At 36.9% G+C, this 16,481-nt stretch overlaps 1 protein-coding gene and 1 pseudogene across 2 annotated transcripts in view; one reads left to right on the top strand and one right to left on the bottom strand.

Moving 5' to 3' along the window:
• The window catches only part of LOC149532285 (hikeshi-like protein), a 72,514-nt gene that overhangs the window by 53,969 nt on the left and 2,064 nt on the right, over positions 1-16,481 (top strand). The window lies entirely within an intron of this gene.
• On the bottom strand, positions 2,732-15,156 carry LOC149532286 (uncharacterized; annotated as a pseudogene).

Below are 16,481 nucleotides of genomic sequence, written 5' to 3'. Positions count from 1 at the left end.
CATCACCTTGTACCGTTTGTCTTGAAGTATACCATCCATAATCTGACATGCGTAAGCATTTTTGGAATACTCCACTAATCGCTAGGACCTCCAATTTGCTGAAATTTCAGAAATGGCGTAACACTCTAGCATTGGGGGTCTTTGGGAAAGAGCATTAGCAACTATATTATTTATCCCCTTAACATAATGTCAAAATCGTAAGCTTGGATCTTGCTAACCCATTTCTGTTGTCTTTCATTCTATTCCTTCTGTTCCAGGAAGTAACGTAAGCTGTTATGATCGGTCTTCACTGTAAATCTACTTCCCACCAAGTACTGCCTAAATTTGGCTAAGGCATGCATTATGGCTAGCACATAAGTGGAATATAATAGTTCGTTGCCCCTAAGTTTCTTGTTCTCAAAAGCAATGGGATGACGATTTTGCATCAATACTGCCCCTATTCCGCTTCCTGAAGCATCACACTCCAAAATAAAGGGTCTAAAAATATTAGGAAGTGCTAGCACAGGACATGTACTCATCACCTGTTTCAGTTTATCAAGGGCTGCCTCAGAATCTTCTGTCCAACTAAATGCCCCTTTTTGTGTCAAATCAATAAGGGGTGCTGGTACCTGGGAGAACATTTTGGCCCAAATGGCATCACCAAGAACTCGTAATGTCCGTAGTGGCATTTGAAAGCTGTCTTATGCACATCCTCCTCTCAGACTCGTATCTGGTGGTATCTTGATCAAAGGTTTATCTTCGAGAAATAAACTGCCCCATGAAGCTCATCTAGTAACTCATCAATGCGGGGAATCGGATACCTATTTTTAATGGTTTTCTTGTTCAGGACGCAGTAGTCTGATATGCCCCATATCTAAAAGCTCCTTGATCTTTTTCTCTCTCTCTTCCCTGTAGTGCCTGGGGTGATGATAAGGAGTGGTAATGATGGGTTTGGCACCCTCCTCTAGCTCAATGATATGCTCAAACCCTCTATCTGGTGGGATTCTCGTAGGTATATCCTCAAACACCCTTCTATGCTTGTCTAAAACTGTTTGAATGTCACAATAATACTGCTGCCCTATATCTTGTGTCTCCTTTGAGGAAATGAAGCATTGTGTCGCCCACTCTATGTCATCATGTCTCAAAATGGCCTCCATCCTGTTAGTTGTAATCAATCTGGGTCCACTATCTGGTATGGATTTTAGGACTACTAACCGATCACCCTGTAAGAATTCCAACTACATGGTCTCGTGATCAAAAGTGTACTTGCGAAGAGTCCTTAACCATTGTCTATACCCAGAATGGCATCCAACCCATCCAAATCAACAACGTAGAAATCAGTTTCCAAAAGATAATCGTCAAATTGTATATGAAGACCGGCTACTTTCTCTGTACACCTCAAAACTTCACTGCCTGCTACCTTCACTTCAAACTCGGGAATGTCCACTGTTTGCAAACCTCTCCTAGATACCATCCGTGTACTAATGAAATTATGAGAGGCTCCTGTATCCAAGAGGCAAACAATGCGCTGACCCTTGACCACAACCTGCACTCTAAAAGGATGACATGTCGGATCACTAGAAAGAGTGGCTATAACTGGAGGTTGTTCCGTGACGGATTTCTTCTTTTTATCTTTAAAGGGCTGCTCTTCAACTTCTTCTTCCTTGCTGTCCTCAACATCTTCACCTTCCTGTTGCTCCCCTTCATCCTTAGAGAGAACCTCAACATAGTGTATCTTGCCTTTACCAAGGCACCTTTGATCGGGGGTCCAAGGCTCCCTGCAAGTAAAGCACAATTTCTTCCTCGTAAGTTCATTACTTGTTTCAAAATCCAATCTGGGAGGATTTGGTTTCTGCTGGTTTTTGTTTCCTTGGATCGATGTAGATCCCCTGTAAGGTTTCTTTGGAGGCTGTAATATCGATGAAGGTGAATCCAAATCATGAGCTATCTTGATCGCGTCATCTAGGGTGTTTGGTTTAAGGACCTTAACCAAACCCCTAAACCTGTCCTGTAACCCCTTTGTGAATAACATCACCTTCCGCTGCTCTAACATATCTGGTACCATAACTGATATACGCTGAAACTCATCAATGAACTTGTCTAAAGATCCACTCTGACGTAACTGAGCCAAATCCCTGTAATAAACTTCAACATCTTTCCTGTCAAAGCGGGTAATCAGCTTGGAGCTGAAAATCTTGTATGAAGTTATGAGGCCATGATTCTGGGTGACTAATCCATGATGCCACCAATCAAACGCAGCTCCATCAAGGCACATAGTCGCAAATTTGATGGCTTCCGCTTTAGCCATGGGCTTAAGTGTCAAGTAGGTATCGAACTTGTGAATCCATGCTCTAGCGGATGTTTGACCGCTACCATCAAAGGTGGGGAGAGTTAGTTTGTTCATAGCATGCTTTAGATCCTTGTTAGGTGCTCTCGGTCTCTGATCCTGCTGCTGTTGCCTATCAGTTTCTTTTTTTTTATTTAAGTACTGAACAAAGGTCAGATTTTGCTTAATCAGATCTGGAAACAAATCCCACTCATCAAATGTTGCCATAACATTTTCTAGTAATAAATTTGGAGCTACTAGTGGTACGATGACTTCTTCTACATTAAATACTGGCATTAAGGGCCTGTCAATGTTATGTGTGGGGGCTCTAGCTGCTTGGGGAGATCCAGCTATATTAACTCCATTGTGATGGCTAGGGGCTCTTCTATGGACCGGAATCAACTGCTGCATAGTACCTACTAATTGCTAAAGATCTCTAATAGCCTGTAATGTTTCCCTAACTTCCCTGTCCTGTTTAGCTTCATTATGTGCCATTTGAACGTTGTTTCCTGGTTTAGCCTGTCCCAGATGATCAACCTGGTGAGTAATATTAGCTTGTCCACCTGTTCTAAAAGTTGTTTCCTCATCAACAGAGAAATTGTCTTCAACATCGATATGCACTGAAGAGTCTGCTTGTTCCAGCTGTAGGTGACTGAATTTATGTTGTCTTTTACTCATTCCTGGCTGTTATTTTTTTGGGTAAAATGGTCTGCAAATTTTGTTATTTCCCACAAGATGGCAGGTCTTGTGGCTCTGATACCACTGTAATAATCTAGGCTTAATTTTTTTAATCAATGTGTTGACCGTATAGCTGAGGTGGATTTTTGTCAAACAATTCTCAGACCGCTTGAAAAGTCTCTATTACCATTGCACAAAAATTCTATCAGTTTTGATCTTTAAAATTCAATCCGTGCTTCAAGGTATGTTATCAATTAGTAGATATGAAATCACAATCCCCCAACATCTTATATTTTATACTCTTCATATAGTTTACTTACTAGTATATTAGCAGTGGATTCATAATAGGAAAAACACAATCAACGGAACTATATTGACATTAAAACTCTAATATTTGGGTCCATGCTTTATGACAATGAAAACATGTAGTTTAAACTTGCACAACAAACATTATAACCATAATTTACATTTCAAAATGTCTAGTAAGAGGAATAACGCAAAAGAGGTGTGAGAAGAACAGACCGTTACATGGGAGAGTGTCATTGTCAGGGCTAATGGACACTCCACACACTCAGCCGAACACACTCTTTGGCAATTGTCCCAACTAGTCGACTCCCTTTATAATCTCTTCTAGTTCACACGCAATGGAAAAAACCACAAACTCAACCCATGAGGAGAGACTGGTCATTGGCCGCAGCTTCTACAAATCATGTGGAACTCAGGGTTTCCTTCCGAAATCATAGTCTGATGATATTCACATCGGCTCTAAACACATTTATCACAATTCAGACACTCCACACAAGCTGCAGTAAGATTGTAGAATCCCTACGTATAGGAATCTCAATTGGTGATGCCGTTCTTGGAGTAACCTTGTGGATGCGGATGGGAAATTTGTTAATATTGAGAATGCTCACGTCTGCTGTTACTGCCCTCAGATTTCGAGACCTCAGAGGGAAAACTCACACGTTCAGTTGGCATGAACTATGCTCATCCCTTATATGAAACTAATATTTGCCTACTATTATCTCCACAATAACTTAGATAAGTATCTCATATAAAAACCAAATGCACTTACTGTCAACCATTTGAGTGTTTGTCGATTTTTCTGCCCAAACCAATACAATACTAAATAGAAAGGAAGATTGGGGTGACGTCCAACTCCCTTAGAATCTCTAGACTTGAGGGGCTTCGTCCTCACAGTCTCAGACCAGTCACATTAAAGCAACTAGAACTCGCAATATTTCTATTCATAAATTCTTGTGTTCAAATCCCAATACAAGCTCTTCTTTTATAATCTCGAAGTGAGGAAAAAACAAAGGAGCAAGGAATGTGGGATAAAACACCATTTACGTCTTGTAATCATTTAAGCCACTTTATAAAGTAAATAACTTTATAACATAAAGTGACTTTATCCACACACTTTAATAAAATATTGAAGTATATAAAATTAAACTTCTGTTGGGACTAGTAGGCATCCTGTTAGTTAATGCCGTTAATCTATCCGGAGGTAGAGATGGACTAACCTAGTGCCAAAACACTAGCGCTGAGAAGGGGACATGACAATCACATGTTAGGTGATTCCTCATATCACGGTGTTAAGTGATATGTAAAACTAGGTATTATATGTTAGATGATACTTCATATCATGTGTTATGTGATCACAAGATATGTAATATGGATACCATGATCCCTTATGGTGGATATCATGAGACTTGATATCTGTGTACACACCATAACTAGAAAGAGTATAATGAGACTTGATTTGATTAAAATATATCTAGATGATATCACTTTTAAAATAAGGAGAACTTATATGCACTTTGTCTTCCCTAGCTAAGAGGGAGTGTTAAAGCATGTAGCTTTGGTCTGACAATAATTGTGATATGCATATTTGAAACCGATGATCACACACACACACACATATATATATATTGTCTGAGATCATTTAGGCATGATCAAAACTTATTTTGATTCCTTTGATTTTAGATCACTATTGATCTATATTATATCGGGTTGTTGTTCATAATGATTAGTTATACATTATTAGACTTGTGTTAAGTCTGTAACAAATCAAGCATCATTAGTTAACACCGAACTGGTGTAATGGTGAATGTTCATGTCTCCATTTGGAGATATAGACCATTCACCCTCACACCCCTCCATGTGATATGTACACTTGATCCGTCCGAATAAACAAGGCATCGAAATCAATTAATGCAAGCACATCAAAGGATTAAAGAACATTCTGAGTTCAAGAATATTATATTATCTCTGCACCAACTTGTGCAGATTTTGGAACGAATCTATCCTGTCTACAGTGTCATACCTGCAATAAAATTGTGCATCAGCAAGCCATGAATTTGAAATCTAGTAAGAAACTTTACAGGAGGAATAAGGATTAAAATGCATGACTTCTAACGTGTATCAATAAATATTCTATTTTAATGATTAATAAAAAGCCACTTTTGTTTATTTTTATTTGAGGCAAAGAGATTACAATTATAGTTTGAATTCGTCCTTTGTGATTAATAGGATGATTATTTAATTATTCTGATAAAGCTTATGCATTGGGTTTTTCTTGCATTCTTTGTTCGACAATCAGGATAATGTGAAATATATATTTGTTTCCTTATTTATGTCTAATTGGACTTCCAGCCGAAGAAGTTAAATTCCTTTTGGACTAATAGAGAATTGCATATAAGATTTGTCTTTTGCAGAGCACAAGCGTAATTGATGATATTTAAATAAATAGTCTCATAAAGTTGTACGTAATAATTCTTGTTGAAGTTGACTTTATTGCCCGGATAAGCAAAGGCACTAGTCTTTTAAAATTATTGAAATATAGTTATTGAATTTATAGTTGAAGTGAGAGATCTATTTCTTCCTTCTTGTAAGCATCTAATCAATTATTGATAACCTTATATAAAACATTCAACCATTTCAAGCAATCACATAACTTTATATTGATTGAGTTTGAAGAATTTGCCAACTTATAACTCACAAAGTTTGAATTCACTATAGACAAGCTTTGCACTAGGTGAGCAGGTTTGGAGTGAAGGTTTAGCCTAACGTGCAGGGGAGTTTGGATTATTCTCGTTTGTTGGCCAAAATTGATTGGGTGATTCTATTGGAGAATTGGCAAAACTCTTGGATTTTGAATCTGTGGTTTTGGATATCAACAAGTCCTTTTGCATGGCATGTTTTTTTTTACATGAGTCCTCATCATTGCTTTCTTCGAAGGACTCATCACCTAATGATGACTTGCTGACTTTCTTGGAGGTCTTGTACTCGCTTTCCAAATCCATGGCACGATTGTATGCGCTGTTGTACGAAGTAGGAGGTGCTATCTTCATCTTCATCTTCACACTCCATCTTACCGAGTAATTCCTTACAGTCGTCGTCTATAAGCTCTAATGGACTCACTCTTCCCTTGTTTGGTACCATAGATTTTTGCTAGTATCTCATTGTCATCTCGTAGCAATTTGAGCTCCTTCTGGAATTCCTTTTTCAACTCAGCCCATGTTGTCGAATTAGTCTTATCTACACTAGAGTACCAGTCAATAGCTCCCTCCCTAAGTGTAGTGGGGAATTGTTTAACCCATTCATCTTGGTCGACAATCTTGTTTTCTGTCCAAATGGTCTCGCATGTTTGATAATGGCAGACAGGATCCTCCTTTGCTTGGCCCATAAATTTGGGCAATTTCTGGTTGTTTACTGCCGTGGCTATTGGTTGTGATACTTGATGTACCACCAGTTGCACTCTGTGCACCCGTGTTGCACTGCTATTTGGTATTTTGAAAAAAGGTTTCGATTACCAAATTGTATTTGCTTGTTCGGTGTGTGAGGAACAAGTGTCTTGGTTACCCTGTGCTCATGCTGCTTCAACACCTCTAGCCGTGTTGGTTCCCTCTTCACTCCTGCTTTGGTTCACCACCCGTGGTGTATGAGACAAATATAGGAACTCCCCTCGCGTTTCCTCAATCCAATTTAACCTTTGTCGTGTTTCTTCTAGTAACTCTTCGCTACTTCTCACCCGCCAGTGTTTCGACAAACTGCGTTCCCCTTTGGTCATTGTACCTCCCATGGCACCACTTGGTCACCCTACGTGACACCTTCGTGGTCCTCTTTGGCAAGTTCTTTGAACCTCTGTCTTCGTCCAACTTGCTATGCAAGAATTAAGGCTTGGTGTGTGGCGTGTATGACATCATTTGACTCCTTATATCTATCTTTAATAGATTGGGCATCAATTCGGAGAAAACATCATAAATAATTGTTAGATTTTTCGGATCGCTGCAAATGTAATAACACTGCCATGAATTTTGTATGTATTTTCCAAATGACAACGTTCTTGTATTTATATGAGGAATAAACCAAGCGAAGGGACATGTCCCTTCATCGGACATGTCTATTCATCAATATGATTAATATTATTGAAAATTTAATTTTATATATATAGATATCATTTTAATTAATTATTCTTGATCTTACAGGTTTATCCTACTAAAGCTACCAAAACATCAACACTCCCTCTTAGCTAGGGAGGATAAACACGACATGTACTACACCATTGGTAATATTAAGTATGGCAATTTTTTTTGATACCTTTGATCGCAAGATATCCACCATTTTGATATCACAAGTCTTGGTCTCCTAGAATATCAACATTAGATATTCACCAAGTACTTAGAAGGTTTTGATATTACATCTGATATCAAGAGTATTGGTCTCCCAAAATACATGATATTCACCAATTACTCAAAAACGTTTGATATCACATTTGATATCAAGAGTATTAGCCTCCTAGAATATCAAAGATATTCACCAAGTACTCAAAATAAGGTTTGATATCACATTTGATATCAAGAGTTTTGGCCTCCTAGAATATCGAAGATATTCACCAAGTACTCAAAATAAGGTTTGATATCACATTTGATATCTAGAGTATTGGCCTCCCAGAATATCAATGATATTCACCAAGTACTCTTTGAGTAATGGTCTTCTAGAATGTTGAGATGCAAGACATTAACCATATACTCAATTTGTTTGATCTTGTAATACAAGTTATTGTAAGATTGTCACCTTACAACAACTTCTCCAATTACAAGTGATGATCATTTGGAAGTCGTCACTTCCGCATGATGTACACAGGGGATAGACCCATTAAATCACAGTCACAAGATATATTCATGAATTACAGTCCTCTTGCCGGCTCCAATTTACAGGAGTATCCATCTCAAAATGGTTTACTCCCTCCGAATCAATAAGACCGAGATCACAAAAGGTTAACTAAATAACATCCTTAGTCTTCTCCCTCTTTTTCAAGGTTGCTGCTAATAACATGTCGGGCTCCCTTTGAATCTCAATCTTTATTTTCCTACAAGAGCATTCTTGAAGAAAAAGATCAAGGCACATAACTCTTTATAGTATAATAAATAAAACAGAAACTACAATGAATAGACACTTGTAGGGAAAACAAATACTTATCAGCATCCTTGATTGCTCTCCTCATCGCTAAAGTGGTAATTTTACATTTAACACTAAATTTATATCACCCTTCATTTAAGATAGTATATTGATCTCATAAAATATCAATCATTTCTTAAATAAATATTATTCAATATTTATCTTTCATCCTCCTAGAATGAATCTCTTAATATTTAACAAATATTATATCAAATTATTTAAATATCATATTGAATTGATTTATACAATTTGAATGTAATTTTATATATAAAATATATTGCCTCATATGTTCTCAATTATGATATCTTATATAATATTTATTAAACATAATAGTAAAAAAGATGAAATAGACATTACTCATAAATCATACCATATTACTTTTCTTCATTGGGTTTGTGTCTGATGCCTCTACCTTCCAATGGTTACGAGTACTTTGACTTTTGGCCTGTCGCACTCACGTCCACATAATTCCCTTAATCTTCGTTCGATGTGTTATCCCTTACGTCTCATGATTATCTTCAATCTTGTCCCCGTACTCGAATAACACCTTGTCCTATTTGGCATTATGGGGCCCCGATGATAATCTGATATAGGTAAATGTCTTGTTTTATTGTCCTCCCTTCAACATATATCGTTTGACTTAGGGTTGATGCATGATGGTTGTGTATTATCTTATTTCCTTTGACTATATATGTTTGTCTATGGTTATAATAATTATCCCCGTGTCTTCCTTACATGCGACTCACGACATGTAGCTTCCTTGGAGTTCAATGTTATAACTGGGATGCTTATTCCTATCAAATAAGCCCTTCGATTAACGTAGAAGGGGCTAGTTTATATCTTATTGCCTTTATTTTAGTCACTGTGTAGTATACAATCTTTTTCTTATTCTTACGTGAAATTGGACAAAGCTAATATACTTTGAGATAAGCGATATTGAAAGCTACATAAGTGGATATATTCTACCACATCCCACTCGGCCAATTTCCCTTCATGATGACAACATTACATCTCGGTTGCATCCAATGGTCGTGCCAGGCTATATTATGCTCTTTCCCAATCGCCAATGTGATTGCATGCCTTTGTTTCCCACTATGATTGACTTCATATATGTCCTTTCTTTGACCAGTTGTATACCTTCACCTTGGTCTGAACGTCTATATATTTTAATATCGATTGCCTTAATTAAATATAATTGTGTAGCGATAGAGGGGACCTGCATGCAGATATAATTGCGCAAACAATAGTGGTGATCCATGTGATTGGCATTGTTTCCCTTCAATGAAGTCCATGTGGAATGCAAAATATAAAGTGAAGTTCTTGCTTGTATTGAATGAAATCACCCGTCAACTGTAATCTATTTTGTTTTCTTATTTCCGTGCGTCAGTTTGTGATGTGAATTTACTGAATATGCAAGCTGATGGCCTATATCTACGTATTGGATAATTATCACATCCTCATATTCTCAATGATTTTGGTTTAAGTCAATGAAGAATCAATCATTTCAAAGTCATCAAATAAGGATTTGATTATCCAACGATATTACATTTCTGCTATGCATGTCACATGGGAGATCCAATGCCGAAGGTAGACTGTCCCACTTATATGCTGACTATGTTATATTGTTGTTTGCCCTATTTATTCTCCCTCTATAGTCCCTCTTTGATAAGTTGTTAGTAGAGTTTGACACTAGATTCCATCTGATCTCTTGATGTTTGGTTGTTGATTGGAATCGATCCTTCTGTTATTCAGCGTGTCTCACTTTTAACTATTTATGTTACATTTGCAACCTAGTTTTGATACCATGTTAGATTTTCCAGATCGTTGCAAATGTAATAACACTGCCATGAATTTAGTATGTATTTTCGAAATGACAACGTCCTTATATTTATACGAGGAATAAATGAAGAGAAGAGACATGTCCCTTCATGGGACATGTCTATTCATCAATATGATTAATATAATTGAAAAATATATGTATATATATATCATTTTAATTAATTATTCTTAATATCATAGGTTTATCCTACTAAAGCTACCAAAACATAAACAATAACAAACAAACATAACACTTTTTATTCATTTATATCTTCATACAAGGCAAGTGGGTCGACTGTATGACCTTGTCATTATAGATTTATAAGTATTTTTTGCCACTCCCAAGGCTTAAAGCTCATGGGTTGGTCCTTCGCCAAGATGCATTGCATTCATCTCCCTCTCAACAGTTGCTTTCAACAAAGTTCCAAAGGATTTGTTGTCGATGTTGTTCGTGTTTGACTTCTTCCCTTCGGTCTCTCTATGTGAGGAATGCTTGTGCCAATAGACGAGGCAGTTGATGCGAAAGACTATACGCCGCGGGACAAACGTTTAGTGCATTCCACACAGAGTCCTCCGTAACTTCCTTTTGCACCATCTCCCTTCGTACTAATGTCTCAATGGCGGCCCGCAGGAAAATACAGGAGTTAGTTGTCAAAGCATGCTCCCCTTCAAAAAGTTCAGTGATTTATTCTTCATTGGTTGTCTTGTTGTTGGTCATAGGTAGTCCTATCTATTCCATTACCATGCTTCCCAAATTCAATTCAGCAATGACACCAAATATTTACTCTCGTGGGGTAACAGGAACTAAATGCATAGATACGAAAGCAAGGTATTTAATACAGGAAATATAGAGAACTCAGAAGTAATTCTTATATTAATTAATCACCGAACACAAGGTTACATTCGCACTACACAACATGCCTTTGCTTATGAAGAAGGTTCATACATATAGTGTCTGAGGGGGTGCGAGACAGACCGTCACGTCTGTGTAACTCCCTTGGTTATGCCAACTACTTAACTACCCAAGTTTCCCGACAACAAAATATATTTCAGAAATTACTTAAAATTAGAATAATATAATTAACTAGCATTCCTTTATTATTTATTACCTCATTGAAGAAAGCTATGTTTCCATTACTACCTCTGCAGTAACTGGATTATTTTGCTTGCCATATGTGGCCTTCCTACTTGTAGATCATGGGTTCCTGTTTCTATGTGTTTGCAGTTTCTTGGATTCTATGAAACCCTCTGCGTCTGTTTTCCCTTCAACTTTATTTTTGTTATTCTATGTGTTATTTTGAAAAATGTGACATTCACGAATGAGATGATTTTATTTCTTTCCTTCCTTGCATTTAAATAAATACCATCATAATCTAGAGCTTGAGACCATTCTAAACTTCTTAGCTTTTAGGGTAAAACTTTTTGGAAATGGGGAGGTTAGATCAATTTTCACCCAGATTTGAGTGTAAGCTTAGAGGCCTTTTCCCATAAAAGCTCGAGAGAGATCGTTGGCATGGCCAACGATTTGACATTATTTTTATTAAGTAGATGTGCATTTTTTATGAAATAAAGTGACTCGCCCCCACTCACCAAATTCCAGTCCTGTTAGATTCGTTGGCAAAAACAACTATAAAATAGTTCTGTGCACAAAGACCAAAGCTCAAATTCTCATTAATTCTTACATTTTTATATGATCCAGAGACATGCTTTTCTAGAGAAAGTCACGATCCCTAGCAATGAAAATTGTTTCACAATTTTGTTGATAAAGTTTCCTATGAAAGGCTACAAAACTTGGCAGCTTCCTGTACGGACTAGTTTATAGGTTGTCTCATATGGCTTATATAAAGTGCAAGTGTGAAATTATGAAATATCTTACCTTACTATGTAACAGTTAATTAAGTTAATACACGAGTGAGTGCTGTTTTTTGCTTGATTATACTTTTTCTTCGAAAGTAGGTTCCCTATGGCAGAATCCTTACCATTGAGTATGCCACTACTTATTCTTGCCGCAGATGAAGATGTTATTAGCATTGCTTCTTTTGCATAAATTTATCAGTATCACTATTCTTCAGTTCAATAAAAACCTAGAAATCAGGATATCAAACTCATTTTGAATAAAGAATTTTTATATTTATTTATTCAGCTTTTAAAGGTCATTAAATTGCATGAACAATGTTAAAACTGATTTTTGGGCCCTTGTTTGCCTAGATATATTAAGAAAATCCCAGACAATTATACATATTAGATTTTTTTCTTTTCTTTTTGAGATTGATATGGCTTCGGATATTGAAGTATGATGAATAATGTGCACATGTAAACTACTAGAGCAAATCGGGGTTTTCAAGGTTAAGAGCTGCTGCTTGCAAAGATGAAACATCCTGTTTGTGATGGCACTTGAGCGCTTTTTAATGGCAGGGTTTTAGTGGTTTTTGTATGGTAAATCAGTGAAGAAATAATTTCTTTGACTTGAAGCAATGCAAACTATGTTTAGGACAAGATCATGTTATCATTGGAATCTTTAGGTCCTAATCATAGACAGGACACAATATAAGAGGAAACAGTGTTTCCTTCATTGGACATTTGAAATGTGTACTTTCTCCAAAATACATGGCCTATAGTATGTGGGAAGTAAAGAGAGCGCTCCATGAATTGGTGATATGATATTCATAGAGGGTTAGGCCATGGGCATGCCGGTTGGAATTAACTTCCAAAATCCTATAGACAACCATCAAAACATCTTATTCCCAACCTATTTACAAAAAAAGAAATAAGATCAATAGCATACGTAGGTGCAAAGAGAACACATGGGGAACAGCTCAAGAGAAATCATTATATAGATCATTTGAGAAAAACAAATCCAGAAAACTGTAGCATTAAATATTTTGTTGAAGGATAATATTGGAAGCGTAAACCAAGACAACCCTTAATGTGTTTCACACAATAAAACTAAAAATATGGAATGAATGAATACACAGTAATATTATGTGCCATCAATCAAAACATTTTAAAATTCATTCTTGCCCAAGTTGAGTATGTTTTCTTAATTGAATCAATAATAAATATTCAACAAGTATTGTATGAATCTTCACCTTTTGTAGAACTTCTAGTATTGATTTTGTATAACATAAAAAATAAAATGGCATTAGTTTCTTAGGTCACAGCCGAGTGAGACACCAATTTGGTGTACAAAACAGCTGTAGAAGCCCATTATGTTTTCTGTTTTATTGAAATAAAAATAGCAGATAAAACACAGAACACAAATTTATAGTGGTTCATCAATATGGCTGCATCCTCTTTGAAGTAGGGGAAACTTCTCATTAATATCACTGTTTTCATACGACAGCAGCTTCATCTATATAATGATATAAATGACTATTCCATCCACAAATATATCCATCACCAAAAGATGTCTAAGAGAACTATTGGAGAGAAAAATAAGTGTGTCTGTTGAACTTCACATAACCAACAATCTGCCACTTGAAGTCCAATGCATATTGCTGCAAACAATGATATCCCATGCATGTCGATTCTTAACATTACTTTGAAAACAAGCACATAGAAGCTATACAAGACTTTAGCTTTTTCAAATCTTGTTCAAGAATACCTTGGATGAGTCTTCTCCAAACTGTGCTGGATTCAATAAAATTTAGCAGCTGCTGATTGTTCTGATCATGGCTGTACCTTTACTACGCTGAGCTGATGTATCCACACCTTCACTAAACATGGCAGTCCTATCTGTGCCACCAGATTTTGAATCATGCGACTTCCTTTTGTTTCTGATATCTCACAAATATGTACTATATTTGATCCATCTCAACCAAAAATAGGACGATCAGCCTTATATGGCACTGTTACCTGCACTGTTGTTCCTGAAGTACTCTTGATCATATCTAATGATGACACTGCAATTGATTCTTGGCTTGTTGAATAGCCAGAAAATGCCCCATAACCACTATTCCCACCAGTCTGCCAACTTCCATAGCTGCCTGATGAAATCCTTCCTCTAGCTGCCTTATGAGTTTAAACCAGAGAGAAAATACATTCTACCTGGTAACCCCAAATCTTTCTGCCTTCCGAAACAGGGGCAGGAACACCAGGTATGATTTCAGCTTTTTATTCTTCCATCCATTCAGCTTTATTTCCATCAATCTTCTGTTGTCTGACTTCAGCACAGTTTCTGCTGTCCTGTTTTTGATGACATTAATATAATGCTGTGTAATAGAATGCACCACCTCCTTGCGCTCCCGCACCCTCACTTCAAGACTGGACAAAAGACCACCCCAGCTTATTGATCTTCCCAGAAGCCTTATTAATTGCTATTATACCTCCACTTTGGATTTTTTCCTTGTTCAAATCCTCGATCATATTGCTTCTCAATTCATACACAGTCTCCATCTCCATCATTTTCTGATTTTAATTCCCCATTCTTTGATGCAACACTTGCGTCTGCTGGCCAATATATCTATATCTCAACAGTCTCTCCTTCAATAATCTCTGTTTCTTCTTTAATTCCGACACCTTTTGCCTTCTTGAAAGCCTGCATCAAGGCCTTAGTCTTGTTTATCTCTAGTGAAAATATATCTCTACCGATCATCATGCTAACCATGCCCATAGTGATAGCAATTTTCCTGGTGCCAGGTTGGCCAGCCAATGGAACTGTGCAACCCACAATTTTCCCTTGATAATTTTGAGAATGATGCTGCTTTTCTACCAGAATTCTAACCTACCATGCTCTACAAGTTGCCACAAGCTGAGGGTGTCATCTAGGCCTAATCCTCTTATGTGTGAATGCGCACCTAGACGCTCGATGTGTTTCAGGCTCTGCTTTCTGATACCTTTAACTCTGCCAGAGAGCCAAGTGAACTCTCCTCAGTTTCTAAAGTGTTTTTCATTTCTGTAGATACTCCATGTCACTGCCAAAAGCTGTTGAGCTTTCATCAGATTCTGGCATACTCAGGAATTCCTTAATGGCTTAATCAGCTACATGAAGCCTCAGTGAAAGGTTGCTCCAGCTCTTGGGCACGAATCTTCTCACTCTCAGATTGCTCCAAGTCCCTCTTTCGTGTAACCAGGGCCTCACAATGATAGAGATTGCATAGGCAATATGAAAGCGTCTGTGTAGGATGAATAACTCTATTTTCAATGTTACTCTACTACATACAATGTTGTTTACTGCTATAACTGGTCAATTGCATACATGAAATAATAATACAAATGGCAATGCATAACAGATATAGAAGTAAAACATATCTTTATTTGCTCATAAATTTATTACATAGAAGATGGTTGGCCAAGGATTACGATTCATCCCACTATCTACTACCTTCCTTGGCTGTACAAACATACTTAATGACTTGACGGTTGCCAAAAGAGAGAACATCAACCAACGCTTACCATGACTGGAGAGTGACATCCAACAGACAATTAATACATTGACAGATAACAACTATTATCGAACATATCAATAGGCATTGTATGCCAACTATGAAGGTGCCTAATATTATGCCCTAGTCATTTACTGAGGCTCTTTTTGTTATGTTCCTTCTCTTGGTTTCAAAAGCAACCTCACATCCTTGAGAATCCAATTGTCCAGCTGAAAGCAAATTTTTTTTGAGCAGAGGAACATATCTAACATCCCATAGCAGCCAACTATTTCCATTTGTTAATTTTGGCAAAATATCCCCTTTGCAAATAATATCACAAGTTTTTTAATTTCCAAGAAAAAACTTATCGAAGTTGCTGCTTTGTAGGTTTTTGAAATAATTTAGCACAGAGTGGCTTTAAATCATTGTTTCCTAATCAAGCACCCAAACATTGGTTGCAGTTTTTTTTGTGGTTGGAATAAGTATACTTGCATCTTGTACTTTAGCTTCATCTTCTTTTAGCCAATTCTCAATTTTCTTATAAGATAGCAATTCTTTTTTATTTGGCCTTGCTTGCCACAGTGCTAACAACCCACATTTCTACCTCCAGACTTGGATTTTGATATTTCTAATGATTTTCCATACCTCTTGGACTCTTTCCTATTTCTTTTGATCTTCCCATGTCTACTACATTCAAAACATTAACCAATGTTGAAGTATATGTGCCCTTCCTTAACATTTCCTTGCTTGGAGTTAAACCATCATCATCAAATTTCAATGTATTTGAATTAGAAAGAGAGTTACAAACTGTCATGACCGAGCTATTCTAGTTTACTGGGAAAGAATACAAAATT

This window comes from Cupressus sempervirens, chromosome 10, assembly GCF_028749045.1.
Source record: "Cupressus sempervirens isolate cs-2001-9-10 chromosome 10, ASM2874904v1, whole genome shotgun sequence".
Lineage (NCBI taxonomy): Eukaryota > Viridiplantae > Streptophyta > Pinopsida > Cupressales > Cupressaceae > Cupressus > Cupressus sempervirens.
Note: the sequence above shows the minus strand (reverse complement) of the source record. Positions and strands in the feature narration are given on the sequence as shown.